Source organism: Hibiscus syriacus, unplaced genomic scaffold (assembly GCF_006381635.1).
Source record: "Hibiscus syriacus cultivar Baekdansim isolate YM2019G1 unplaced genomic scaffold, ASM638163v2 tig00110163_pilon, whole genome shotgun sequence".
NCBI lineage: Eukaryota > Viridiplantae > Streptophyta > Magnoliopsida > Malvales > Malvaceae > Hibiscus > Hibiscus syriacus.
Window position 1 is genome coordinate 1,963,300 of NW_024062610.1, and position 15,321 is coordinate 1,978,620.

Here is a 15,321-nt window from a genome sequence, read left to right on the forward strand (position 1 = left end):
GACAAGATGGCGGAAGGTGGTGGCGCAAAAGCAGACGAGATGGAGTTTACTGAATGCTGGAAGACAACATGGAGGACTCCTTACGCTGTGAAGCTTGCATTGTCGGCTGGAATTGGAGGGCTTCTATTTGGTTATGACACAGGTAAAAAGCGTCTATAACATTTACCCACTCTCATAATTCTATTTACTGATATAAATGACCATTAATGTTGGATTCCAGGAGTTATATCGGGTGCTCTACTTTATATCAGACAGGACTTCAATGAAGTTGACAGGAAAACATGGCTACAGGTTAGGACCGGTGTTTGCGGGAGAAATTAAGAGGAAATATTGTTGATAACTTGATGATGATGACGTTGTTGCAGGAAACCATTGTGAGTATGGCTGTGGCGGGTGCTATATTTGGAGCCGGATTTGGAGGGTGGATAAATGACAGGTTCGGGAGAAGAATATCGATTCTGGTTGCTGATATTTTTTTCTTTGTTGGTTCCATGGTGATGGCTGTTTCTGTGGCTCCATGGATGATTATTCTTGGAAGGATTTTCGTTGGTTTAGGTGTTGGAATGGCTTCTATGACCGTACCTCTTTACATATCAGAAGCTTCCCCTGCTAGAATCCGCGGTGCACTTGTTAGCACCAACGGCTTGCTTATTACAACAGGGCAGTTTCTGGCTTACGTAGTCAATCTCGCATTCACTCGTGTATGTCATAAGCATTCACTCGTGTATGTCATAATGACCATTATAGTTCGAAATTTATCATCTCTTATTGTCTCAAGTTCAAGTGTAGGAATGTTGGAGTCAACTTCCACTTCAATTACAACAAATTTTTATTGTGTTTCAGACTCCAGGAACCTGGCATTGGATGCTTGGTGTAGCTGGACTCCCTGCCCTGGTTCAGTTTATGTTGATGCTGACACTTCCCGAGTCTCCTAGATGGCTTTACAGACAGGTTAAAATCTTGTCTGATTGATGTTTATGAGGCAATAACAATTATGATGATGATATATTGTTCATTATGTTCACTTCAGAACAAGGTGGAAGAGGCCAAGGCCATACTGAAAAGGATATATTCTGCTGACGAAGTTAACGAGGAGATTAATACTTTGAGAATCTCTGTGGAAACTGAAAAGGCTGTCGAGCAAGAGATTGGGGACTCTATGAAGCAAAAGTTGAAGGGTGCTTTTGGAAACGTTGTAGTCCGAAGGGGACTTTATGCCGGGGTGATAGTCCAGGTGGCTCAGCAATTCTCAGGCATCAACACGGTGATGTATTACAGCCCAATGATAGTTCAGTTCGCAGGGTTTGCCTCGAACAAGACTGCAATGACACTTTCTCTGGTCACTTCGGGTCTTAATGCTCTTGGGTCTGTGGTGAGCATGTTTTTTGTTGACAGAACCGGGCGGAGGAAGATGATGCTCATTTCAATGGCGGGTATCATCGTATGCCTCCTAGGGTTGTCCGCCGTGTTCTGGCAAGCTTCCCTCCACGCTCCCAAGATTGACCCGTCGGAATCCACGAAATTTGTTGCAAATGCTACATGCCCCAGTTATACGTCAGCTGCTAATCCAGCATCATGGAACTGCATGTCTTGCCTTAAAGCTGAATGCGGTTTCTGTGCTAATAAAGCTAATCACGTAAGCACATTTTACCTCTCCAATTCTTTTACACTCGTCAAAACCATGTACCATATTCATATTCACTTGGTTTGTTGTTCTTCAGCTTTCTCCAGGAGCTTGTCTGGCGGCGACTACAGAGCTAAAGGATGGATGTCAGGGGGAAATCGTACTTGGTTCGAGGTGGGTTGTCCGAGCAAAATAGGGTTCGTGGCAATCATACTTCTAGGTTGTACATCATTTGCTTCTCCCCTGGCATGGGAACTGTGCCATGGATTGTCAACTCTGAGATCTACCCACTCAAGTATAGAGGTTTGGGTGGGGGGATAGCTGCCATGTCCAACTGGATCTCCAATCTCATTGTCAGCGAGACTTTCTTGACCTTAACCAAAGCTATTGGTTCAGCTGGAACCTTCCTCCTCTTTGCTGGGTTTTGTACGACTGGCTTTATTTGTATCTACACGTTTGTTCCTGAAACTAAAGGACTTCCGTTCGAGGAGGTTGAGAAGATGCTAGAGACTGGTTACAGACCCAAAGAATTTAGGAGAAAGTCCAGGGGTAGCCCCACGCCTGCTTAGTTCCTAGGCCTTGGCCTTCATATCAATTGGCTTGTTTGAGTATTGTAATTCCACCCGATTTCGGTTTTACTTTTACTGTCCATTGGTAAACTTATAATGTTGTTGTACAAGAAATCTTATTAATGAAAAATTTCTTGATATCTACTCCCACAAAAGGATTTTCAGTTTATAATTCATACGTTCCACCGTTTTCTTTTGCATATTCTATATAATGAAGTCTCCACAAGGTACAGTATGACAAAACACATTTGTTTTGCCAGCTAATGCATGATAAATAATAGAAGAGCTTTCATCCTGCAAAATTAACTTTCAACGAATACATCAATTGTCGATATGAAGAAACCATTACTTGATGTTCGACGTATAAATGCATACGCAGAATTGATGCAAAACTAAGCATTTTACATGAGATACATGTTGCATTTTATGGTGAAGGTAACAATGTTTAATCAACAAAGTAATTCAATCAACTATAAGGACCAAAATTTTAATTTTCTTTTCTTAAGAATAATGCTTATGTAAATTTTTTTATTTTCTTTCTTTTTTTTCCTTAACACATTAGGTTAAATTTAATCATTTTTCTAAAATAATAAGATGCACTTGGCCCCTACGATGTTTAATGCATCCTCCCGACTATAAGCATCTATTACTGCTCTTGCTTGGGTTGTTAGTGCATCTTTCTTGCCTATGTTAGATCCGTTGATAAGAAGGAACACCAAAGGTGGTATCGCCCCACATGCTTGTTGCGGAAGACGGTTATCGGATAGAGCAAAATCACAACTAATAATTTGAGAAAATAAAATGAAGATAAAAGAGACACAAAATTTACGTGGAAAACCCCTAAATTTATAGGGTAAAAACCACGGGCAATAGTAGAAGAATTTCACTATGAGAAAATAGGAATTACAACCTCTCTTATCTACCAAGAGAAAACAATGATAATTCTCTCTTGATAAAAAAGGAGAAAACAACTCTCAAGAAATTCTCTAAATTCTCTTTAGTATTGGAAGAAAGCTAGAATGCTTTGGGATTGTTTTGAAGCTAAATGAGCTAGGGTATTTATAGTTGAAACCTAAGGACTAATTTATAAATATCCTAAAGTTTAGGGATTAATTTAGTAATTATCCCTTTATTTTTTTCAACAATTTGGTTACCTAATTTTGACTACATTAGCCGCCCAAAACCATTTTTCAAGCCGCCCCATTATTATTTGTTTACTTTCAACAATCTCTCACTGAAGATTTGATTAGAACAATCATATCTTCACACCATTCTTTCTACCTTGTACCATCATGTTGTTTACGTTTCTGACAGTCCACAAGAAGATCGACACCAAGTAAATTTATCAACATTGATTGCCTTCGTCATGAAATCTGCTATGTTGTCTTTGGTATGGATCTTCTGCATATCTACCGTCCCTTCTTCCACCTTTTCACGAATGAAATGGTACTGAACTAGTATGTGCTTTGTCCTTGAATGAAATGCTGGATTCCTTGCTAGATGCAAGGCGCTTTGACTGTCACAAAACAGAGAGACATACTCTTGATTGTGCCCAAGCTCCTCCAATAGCATCTTCAACCAAATTGCTTCTTTACTGGCTTGTGTAGCTACTACATATTCTGCTCTGTTGTGGATGTAGCCACAACTGACTGCAATTTTGAAACCCAGCTTACAGCTCCACTAGCAACTTTGAACACATACCATGTAGTAGATTTGCTTTTATCCAAATCCCCTGCATAGTCAGAATCTACATACCATTGATTAGTAAATTTGATCCTCCGTAACATAATGCAACATTTGAGGTCCCTTTGATGTATCTCAGGATCCTCTTTATTGTATTTCAATGCTCTTTGCCTGGATTCGCCATGTACCGCCTAACAACTCCCACTGCTTGTGCAATGTCTGGTCTTGTGCATATCATAGCGAACATTAAACTTCCCATTGCTGATGCATACGGTACTCGAGACATCTCCATCCTCTCTTCTTCACTGCTAGGACTCATACTGGAGGATAATTTGAAGTTAATAGGAAGAGAGGTAGAAATTGGCTTACAATCTTGCATGTTGAATCTTGATAAGATCTTCTTCAAGTAATTCTTTTGTGAAAGTCAAATCTTCCTATTACTTATGTCTCGATGAATTTGCATCCCTAGAATCTTGTTTGTGATCCCAAGTCCTTCATTTCAAATTCCCTAGCCAGTTGTGCCTTCAATTCTCAATATGATCTTTGTTGGGTCCTGCAACCAACATGTCATCTACATACAACAGCAATATAACAAATCGTTATCACCAGACCTCTTAAAATAAGCACAAGGGTATGCGTTAAGTCTGTTGTATCCAAGGCACATAATGAAGGAATCAAATCTCTTACACCAACACCTCGGCGCCTGCTTTAGACCGTACAGAGATTTTTCAACCTGCAAACCAAGTTCTTCTTTTCTTTTCTTCAAAACCTTCAGGCTGGAGCATATAAATTTCTTCTTCAAGATTTCCATGAAGAAAAGCTGTTTAACATCTAGCTGCTCTAGATGTAAGTCCAATGTAGCACACATTGCCAAAACTACTCGAACTGTTGTTAGTCGAACCACAGGAGAAAATATTCCATTGAAATCAATACCTTCTTTTGAGCATATCCTTTGACCACCAGTCTTGCACGATACCTCTCAACTTGATCATCACCATTTCGCTTGATTTTGAAGACCCATTTGTTACCATCGGCTTCCTTCCTTGTGGTAGTGGCACAAGGTCCCATGTATTATTTTTGAAGGACTTCGATTTCTTCTTGCATCGCCATCATCCACAATGAAGCATCTGAGCTTTTATTGCCTCCTGGTATGTTGATGGCTCACCGTCCTCTGTTAAAAGGCAGTATGCAATATTACCTTCTATAACATAATCTGAGTGCCAATTGGGACGTCTTCTCATACGATCTGATTGACGAGTTGTTGGTGCTTCAGAACTCTCTGGTTCTTGTTCATCATGTGCTGGTTCTGCTTCAGAAGAATCACCTTGTTCAAACTCCTTTTCCACATTTATGTGTAGTCTCTAACTTTTCAGTGCTATCATCGTCTTCTTTTCTTTGTAGTTTATCCTCTACAAAGATAAATCCCTGCTGATGATCACTTTGCGGGCAGTGGTATCCCACAAGCGATCCCCTTGACTCCATCAGCATACCCCAAGATTTGCATTTCTTGGATTTGGATCCAACTTTGAGATTTCTTGGGAGTTGTACATCACGTACACAACTTCCAAATATATGGAGGTTTGAATAATCAGCTGGTTTACAGTCCACATCTCCATTGGTGTCTTCAGCTCTATTGCAGTTGATGGAGCTCGATTCACCAAATACAGCGGTATTGACTGCTTCTGCCCAGAATGATTTTTCTAGGCCTGCATCCCTCAACATTGCTCTTGTTCTTTCTAACAAGGTTTTGTTCATCCGCTCTGCCACTCCATTTTGTTGAGGAGTGTTTGCCAATGTGAACTGTCTTTTGATGCCTTCTTTCCTGCAAAGTCATCAAATTCTTCGCTTGTGTATTCACCTCCATTATCTGTTCTGAAACACTTGCTTATTTCCAGAATCAAGTTCCACCCGCGCTTTGAAGATTTTGAAAGTTGAAAACACATCTAACTTCTTCTTAATAGGATACACCCAACATCTCCTAGAGTAGTCATCAATAATGAGACAAAGTATTTTGCTCCACCTAGGGATGTAACTGGTGCTTGCCATACGTCAGAATGAACTAATTCTAGAACATTTTTGCCTCTAGAATTTGACGTGTTGAATTTCAACTGGTGCTGCTTACTTGTTTATGCAATGCTCACACAAAGTAAGTGATACCTTTGTTAAGCTTGGAAGTAGCTTTGCTCCACAAGAACTTTCATTCCTTGTTCTGACATGTATCCAAGTTTCTGATGCATATCATGAATAATCTGAACTACATGAGGCAACAGGCTCTGCTTTAGTAAAGTCTCTCCCTTCAGCATGTACAAGTTTGCAGCTATCTTTTGCCTTTCAACACCACAAGCGCTCCACGAAACACCTTCATGATTCCTTTCCGTGTTTCAATCTGCTTGCATTATTATCCAACATTCGTAGGATAATAAATTTTTCTTCAGGCCTTTCACGTGACGCACATCTCGAACAACTTTGATTGTTCCATCGTACATCTTCAATTTGATGGTTCCCACGCCAACGATCTCTAAGGCCCAGACTTCACACATGTTCCAAAGAATATACATATGTCCCGAAGGACGCGTAGACCCTCTACCCTTGGCATGCCAACTATACCTATAGTTCTCATCTACATAACATGGGCTTTTACATTTCACGTAGTCTATATCGCGTAGACATGTAAATTCTTACCTTTTCACATAGCTCATAACTTTTCCCACATATTCATGTCATATAATGCATTTTATATGAACTCATGTCATGTCTCATAATACATAATATGCTCATGTACCAAGATATAAAATCTAGACTTATCACAAGTCTAGAATGGAGTATATTTCTATAATCATGCTATGCATATGCACTCCCTATATTTCTTTGCCTTTTCCTCGATCGATCCTACTTGTAGATTGTTCCCAAACTCGTGTAGGCTCGGTATCTACATAAACATAATTTCTAAGATGATTATCAGATGTCTATGTCTTGAAATTAAGCTTTAATAGCTTACTAACTTAAGGAATTAATAGCTTAGTCTTTCTTTCTTTCTTCTTCTTCTTTTTTTTTTCATGGGGAATCGGCCCCCCCTGGGGGTATCGATTCCCTCTAGCATTCTGGAAATTCATATTCGTTGAGGGGTATCGGTTCCCCTTGAATGGGTACCGATTCCCCTAGCCCAAAAATCCTATTTTGAGCTCGGAAATCATCTCATTCAGCTCAAACATACATATTTCACTCTCTTTACTACTCTTAGCTTTACACTTACTTAAACTAATTATTATCCATTCAATACCTCTAAACTAAAAAAAAACTAATCATCCATATAGAATTGAAGAATCTTACTCAAATTCCAACTTGTTCTAACTTCAAAACTCATCCATATCAAAATTTCATCTAAAAACTCATTTTCCAAATCTATCTCTAAACACTTATCTTGTTGTCTTAATGTCATATAAGCTTTCCTTTAGCTTATATAACATCCAAACTTCCATTTCCAATCTAAAAATCAAAGAAACTACCAAGGTTCAGATTCTTACCTTTACTTGCAAGCTTCACGTTTGGAGAAGGAAGAGAAGAAGATAAGAAAGAAGGAAGAAGAAATGAGAGGATTCTGGAAACATTTGTTTCCTCCACAAGCCCACGTGGGTTCTAATATAACCCCATAATATTTTTTAATTATAATTTTTCCTTACAAATGACCATTTTGTCCTTACATACATTCATATTTACTAACCATTATTTTTAACTATATAATTATTCTACTTTAATCACCAATTGTTGAAACTTTGCAAATTAATCACTAACCCGCATGGAGGATGTTACAAATCTCCCTCCCTTAAGAAAATTCGTCCTCGAATTTTCAATAAGAAAGAGATGGGGATACTGATTCCTCATATCCTTCTCACGCTCCCACGTTGCTTCTTCTACTTTGTGGTTTCTCCACAACACTTGACCAAAGGAATAGTCTTGTTCCTCAATTGCTTAACCTCATGAGCTAAAATTTGAATCGGTTCTTCCTCATAAGTCATATCCGGTTGTACCTCGATCTCTTCTGGATTTACGATATGGGAGGGATCCGATCGATATCTTCGAAGCATTGAAACGTGAAAGACATGTATTTTTTCCATCTCAAGTGGTAAAGCTAGCTGATATGCTACAGGTCCTACTCTCTTTACAATCTCATATGGTCCAATAAACCGAGGACTCAATTTTCTTTTTCGACCAAATCTCAACACCTTCTTCCATGGGGACACTTTTAAAAACACTTTATCTCCAACTTGAAATTCAATTTCTTTCCTTTTTAGATCTGCATATGATTTCTGTCTGTCTGCTGCAGCTTTGAGATTACTCTGAATTATCAGGACCTTTTCTTCTACTTCCTGAATCAACTCAGGACCAATCACTTCTTTATCTTTGAGCTACAGTTCAAAGGCGTACGACATTTCCTTCCATAAAGAGCTTAATAGGGAGCCATTTTAATACTCGACTGATAGCTATTGTTGTAAGCGAACTCTGCCAGCGGTAAATACTTTTCCCATGATCCTTTAAATCCCATTACGCATGCTCTCAACATATCTTCCAATATCTGAATAGTTCTCTCTGATTGCCCATCAGTCTGAGGATGAAAAGCCGTACTAAAGTTTAAACGATTCCAACGCTTCATGCAAAGATTCCAGAATCTAGAAGTGAATCGAGGGTCTCGATCAGAGACTATGGAAACAGGTACTCCATGCAATCTAATAACTTCTCTAATATACAGCTCTGCATACTTTTCCATAGATAAATCCGTTCTAACCGGAAGGAATGCGCTGACTTAGTTAATCGATCAACAATTACCCAGATTGATTCTCTTTTGTTCGGAGTCAAGGGTAACCCCGAAACAAAATCCATCGTAACATTTTCCCATTTCCATTGAGGAATGAAAAGCGGTTGCAATAATCCTGATGGAACTTGATGCTCGGCTTTGACTTGTTGACATCAAACACTTAGACACAAATTCGGTGATGCTTCGCTTCATCCCTGACACCAAAATCGATCCTTCAAATCCATATACATCTTGGTTCCACCCGGGTGCATCGTTAACGGACTGCAATGAGCCTCTGATAAAATTTCTTTCTTCAAGTCGTCATTGTCGGGTATTACAATTCTTCCTTTACAATATAGATTCCATCTGACTTAATCTCAAAGTCTTTAATTTCTTTGTTCTTTACTTGTTCAATTCTTTTCAAACACATTTCATCTTTACTTTGCAATTCTCCTATTCGTTCCAACCATGCTGGTTTAAGGGTTAATTCTGCACAAAGACCACCGTCTCCGTTAAAGATAATCTTGCATCCATAGCTCGTAAAGCTGCAAACGTCTTTCTACTCAGAGCATCTGCTACCACATTAGCCTTTCCGGATGATAGTCAATTATCACATCATAATCCTTTAAGAACTCTACCCATCTACGTTGCCTCAATTCAATCTTTTTAAGTCATCAGGTACTTCAGGCTCTTATGATCCATATATAAGTAACAACCTCCCCATAAAGATATGACGCCAAATCCTGAGAGCGATACTACAGCAGCCATTTCTAAATCATGAGTCCTTTCATGTGGTTTCAACTGTCTCGATGCGTACGCTACTACCTTTCCTTCTTGCATTAATACACCCCAACCCGTATGGGATGCGTCACTGTATACTACAAAATTTGCCAGATTCCGGTTGAACCATATCGGAGTTTCCGTCAGAATTCTCTTTAAAGCTTCGAAACTTCCTTGACATTCAGAAGTCCAAACAAATGGTACGTTCTTTCTCATAGCTTTGTTAGAGGCAGCACAATCATCGAAAAATTCTTAACGAATCTTCGATAGTAACGGCAAGTCCAAGAAAACTCCGAACTTCAGACACATCTTAGGAACTTCCCAATCCATTATAGCTTTAACCTTCTGAGGGTCTACTCTAATCCCAACTGCCGAGATCACATGCCCCAAGAAAATTACTTCCTTTAACCAGAACTCACATTTGGACAATTTGGCATACAACTTTTTATCTCTTAAAATTTGCAAGACGATCCTCAGTGTGTGCTATGCTCTTCATGGGATTTCGAGTACACCAGTATGTCATCAATAAAGACAACAACAAACTGGTCCAAGTAGGGCTGAAAAATCCTGTTCATAAGATCCATGAAAGCGGCAGGTGCATTCGTTACTCCGAATGGCATTACGATGAATTCATAATGACCATATCTCGTTCTGAAAGCTGTCTTCGGAATATCTTTCTCCTGGATCTTCAATTGATGATAACCCGAACGTAGATCGATCTTCGAAAATACTGAAGCTCCTTTTAGTTGATCAAACAAGTCATCAATGCGCGGAAGGGGATACTTGTTCTTGATGGTCACCTTATTAAGCTGTCGATAATCAATACAGAGACGCATTGATCCATCCTTGTTTTTAACAAATAACACCGGAGCTCCCCAAGGCGATACACTTGGTCGGATAAATCCCTTCTCTAGCAACTCTTGTAATTGATTCTTTAACTCTTGCAATTCTTTTGGAGCCATTCTATAAGGTGTCATTGCAATTGGAGCGGTTCCTAGCATTACTTCAATTTGAAATTCTACCTCTCTATCCGGAGGTAATCCCGGCAATTCAGCAGGAAAAACATCAGGGAACTCTCGAACTATTGGAATTTCCTCTAACCTTTTCTCTTGAGCTCTTGAATCAATCACATTTGCAAGAAAACCCTGACATCCTTGTAGCAATAATTTCTTGGCAGACATCACTGATATTACATTTGCTAAAGGATTACACATTTCACTGATCACATTAACTTCTATTCCTTCTGGACTCTTCAGGGTTACCTTTTTCAATCTACAGTCGACATTCCCATAATAATGAAACAACCAATCCATTCCCAGAATCACTTCAAACTCGTCAAAGGGTAATTCCATCAGATTAGCAGGGAATTCAATTCCCTGAACCTTATGGGACACCCCTTACAGACTTTGTCCACTTGAGTACTATGCCCTAACGGATTAGTTACTATCACACATTACCGTAGCTTCTATAGGAATCCTCAACTCCTTTACTAACTTACTTGTAATAAGAATAATTAGAACCCGGATCAATCAGCACCATACTAATTCATACAACTGAAAGTACCTGCTATAATATCAGGGTCATCACGGTCTTCACTTGTCTTTAGATTGTATACCCGAGCAGTGGATCGAACTTCAGGTTGAGCAGAGAATTCAGACGGGTTCCTTCCTCTGCCTCTTCCTCGTCCTCTTTGTGAGGAAGAACCAACTCTTCCAGATGGTGCAGGCTCACCAACAATCAAAGGACAATCCCGGATAAAATGTCTGTCATCTCCGCATCGAAAACAAGTCCCAGCAGCCATACGACAAGCCCCATAATGGTTTTTCCCACAGTGCTGACACTGTCTCCCTTGACTCGGAGTAGATCTCCCAGCACCAGATTCCATTGACTGCGTCTGTCTAGGTCTTGCCTGACTTGCTCCCCTAGCAGACGATGCAACTGATTCTGATCTAGTTTGTGATCGAAATCCCGAGTCTCTTCCCCTTTTTGTTGGTACTGAGCTAGAAGAAGTAGTCGTTCTCTTTGATGTTTGAACTCTTGAGTCCCTAAATCTTTCATTCTGAGCCCTTTCAAGAACTTTTGCACGATTGATCACCTCCTGGAACGAGGACAAGTTTAATACTATCAACATTTCTTTAAGTCTAGGGCGCAAGCCCTCCATGAACCACTCGCAAGCATCTTTTTCAGTAGGCACAAGCTCAGCTACAAACATGCTCAGCTTATTAAACTCACATTCGTACTCATATACGGAGCGGCTCATCTGCTTCAAATTCATAAACTCCTGCTTCATTTGTCGGATAAACTGATCTCCAATATACTTGTTTTTAAATTCTTCTAAAAACAAAGACCAAGTCAACTGGTCGGTTGACATCCTCATGGTGACGTTCGTCCACCATATCCTCGCCTGACCCCTCAATAAAGATACAGCTCCATCTAATTTCTCCACTTCGGAACAGTGGAGACCATCTAACATGATTTTCAAATCATTCAACCAAAGATCCGCTGACACTGGACCTTCCTCAGCTTCTCCCTTAAATTCGGGAGCTCCTAAACCTCTCAACTCTTTTGCTACTTTAATTCTTTGAGTTAGTGGAGCAGAAGGTTGAAGATGCGTCAGAATAGCGTCTAACGTTCTGAAGAACGTATCTTGATCTTGCACAGGCACTCCTTGAGATGCCTGTTCTTCACCTTGCCTGGCCAGGGCAGGTGAATTACTGCTTTTAGCATGCCTATCTTCTCCCGCTTCACTTCGGGAGCTATTATGTCCGGACATCTAATAAGAATAAAAACATTGTTCTATTAGCAAAACAACATACTCATACTATACCAGATCAGAAGTTCTCACTATTTGTTGGCATGTATTCCATTTAAAGACTCTATAGACTATGGTTTATGCCTAGAATCGGCTAAACCATAGCTCTGATACCATTAAATGTAACACCCCCAACCCGTACCCGACCCGGATATGAGTCAGATACTACATTGACTTTAAAACACAACTCTTAACAAATAATAGTAAAATATTTGAACTTATATTAAGAAAATACGATAATATACATATTGTAATATAAGTTTACTAAAATATTCAGAGCATACACAACTTAACCCTTTAATTACATGCCAACTGCCATTTACATAACAAAATGACCTACTGATTAAGTTGCTTCTGATCTGGTGGTTGCAGGAGTAATGCTGTCAAGCTACTTCACCTGTCTCGTCTATTTTCTTGGATCCTACGTGTGAAACACTCACACGCTAAGTCATCGACTTAGTGAGGCAATAATAATAACAAGGCAATGTAATGAAAATGTCATGATCATATGAAATGAGATGCAAACATGTATTTAATCAATGTAGTCTCCATCATCGATATCCATACCTGTAAGCGTATGACTTTAACATTCATGAATTTGTATTAATAAGTTTATTGGCCCATGATAGCATATTGAGAACCTAAGGTATCTGAGTAATGTGAGGTTGTGCACTATGCTGTCACCACAGCTCGTATAAATGCACCGAAGTGCCGCGTAGAATTGCACCGTAGTGCCATATAATGATGTCCATAAGGACCACATAGAATTCCTTAAGAATCATATACATATACTAGGGATCAAGTATGTGTCTTTCCAAGACTTCACACATGTTCCACAGAATATATATATATCCCGAAGGACCGCGTAGAATTGCACCGTAGTGCCATATAATGATGTCCATAAGGACCACATAGAATTCCTTAAGAATCATATACATATACTAGGGATCAAGTATGCGTCTTTCCAGACTTCACACATGTTCCAAAGAATATACATATGTCCCGAAGGACCGCGTAGACCCTCTACACTTGGCATGCCAACTATACCTATAGTTCTCATCTACATAACATGGGCTTTTACATTTCACGTAGTCTATATCGCGTAGACATGTAAATTCTTACCTTTTCACATAGCTCATAACTTTTCCCACATATTCATGTCATATAATGCATTTTATATGAACTCATGTCATGTCTCATATACAGAATATGCTCATGTACCAAGATATAAATCTAGACTTATCACAAGTCTAGAATGGAGTATATTCTATAATCATGCTATGCATATGCACTCACCTATATTTCTTTGCCTTTTCCTCGATCGATCCTACTTGTAGATTGTTCCCGAACTCGTGTAGGCTCGGTATCTACATAAACATAATTTCCAAGATGATTATCAGATGTCTATGTCTTGAAATTAAGCTTTAATAGCTTACTAACTTAAGGAATTAATAGCTTAGTCTTTCTTTCTTTTCTTCTTTTCTTCTTTTTTTTCATGGGGAATCGGTCCCCCTGGGGGTATCGATTCCCTCTAGCATTCTGGAAATTCATATTCGTTGAGGGGGTATCGGTTCCCCTTGAATGGGTACCGATTCCCCTAGCCCAAAAATCCTATTTTGAGCTCGGAAATCATCTCATTTCAGCTCAAACATACATATTTCACTCTCTTTACTACTCTTAGCTTTCATACACTTACTTAAACTAATTATTATCCATTCAATACCTCTAAACTAAAAAAAAACTAATCATCCATATAGAATGAAGATCTTACTCAAATTCCAACTTGTTCTAATTTCAATTCTATTACCTCATACTTCTTAATTAACTTATTGACAAGTCAAAAATCTTATTCAAACTTCAAAAACTCATCCATATCAAAATTTCATCTAAAAACTCATTTTCCAAATCTATCTCTAAAACACTTATCTTGTTGTCTTAATGTCATATAAGCTTTCCTTTAGCTTATATAACATCCAAACTTCCATTTCCAATCTAAAAATCAAAGAAACTACCAAGGTTCAGATTCTTACCTTTACTTGCAAGCTTCACGTTTGGAGAAGGAAGAGAAGAAGATAAGAAAGAAGGAAGAAGAAATGAGAGGATTCTGGAAACATTTGTTTCCTCCACAAGCCCCACGTGGGTTCTAATAGAACCCCATAATATTTTTTTAATTATAATTTTTCCTTACAAATGACCATTTTATCCTTACATACATTTCATATTTACTAACCATTATTTTTAACTATATAATTATTCTACTTTAATCACCAATTGTTGAAACTTTGCAAATTAATCACTAACCCGGCATGGAGGATGTTACAACATCTCTATTGGTGTCTTCAGCTCTATTGCAGTTGATGGAGCTCGATTCACCAAATAACATGCGGTATTGACTGCTTCTGCCCATAATGATTTTTCTAGGCATGCATCCCTCAACATTGCTCTTGTTCTTTCTAACAAGGTTCTGTTCATCCGCTCTGCCACTCCATTTTGTTGAGGAGTGTTTGCCACTGTGAACTGTCTTTTGATGCCTTCTTTCCTGCAAAAGTCATCAAATTCTTCGCTTGTGTATTCACCTCCATTATCTGTTCTGAAACACTTGATCTTATTTCCAGAATCAAGTTCCACCCGCGCTTTGAAGATTTTGAAAGTTGAAAACACATCTGACTTCTTCTTAATAGGATACACCCAACATCTCCTAGAGTAGTCATCAATAAATGAGACAAAGTATTTTGCTCCACCTAGGGATGTAACTGATGCTTGCCATACGTCAGAATCAACTAATTCTAGAACATTTTTGCCTCTAGAATTTGACGTGTTGAATTTCAACCAGTGCTGCTTACTTGTTATGCAATGCTCACACAAAGTAAGTGATACCTTTGTTAAGCTTAGAAGTAGCTTTTGCTCCACAAGAACTTTCATTCCTTGTTCTGACATGTGTCCAAGTTTCTGATGCCATAGCATTGAAGAATCTGAACTACATGAGGCAACAGAGGCTTCTGCTTCTAGCAAAGTCTCTCCCTTCAGCATGTACAAGTTTGCAGCTATCTTTTCGCCTTTC

The 15,321-nt window shown here is 39.0% G+C and overlaps 1 pseudogene; it reads left to right on the forward strand.

Annotated features, from left to right (window-relative positions):
* The first annotated feature begins 6 nt into the window (after window positions 1-6).
* LOC120216802 lies at window positions 7-2,193 on the forward strand (annotated as a pseudogene).
* Window positions 2,194-15,321: the final 13,128 nt, after the last annotated feature.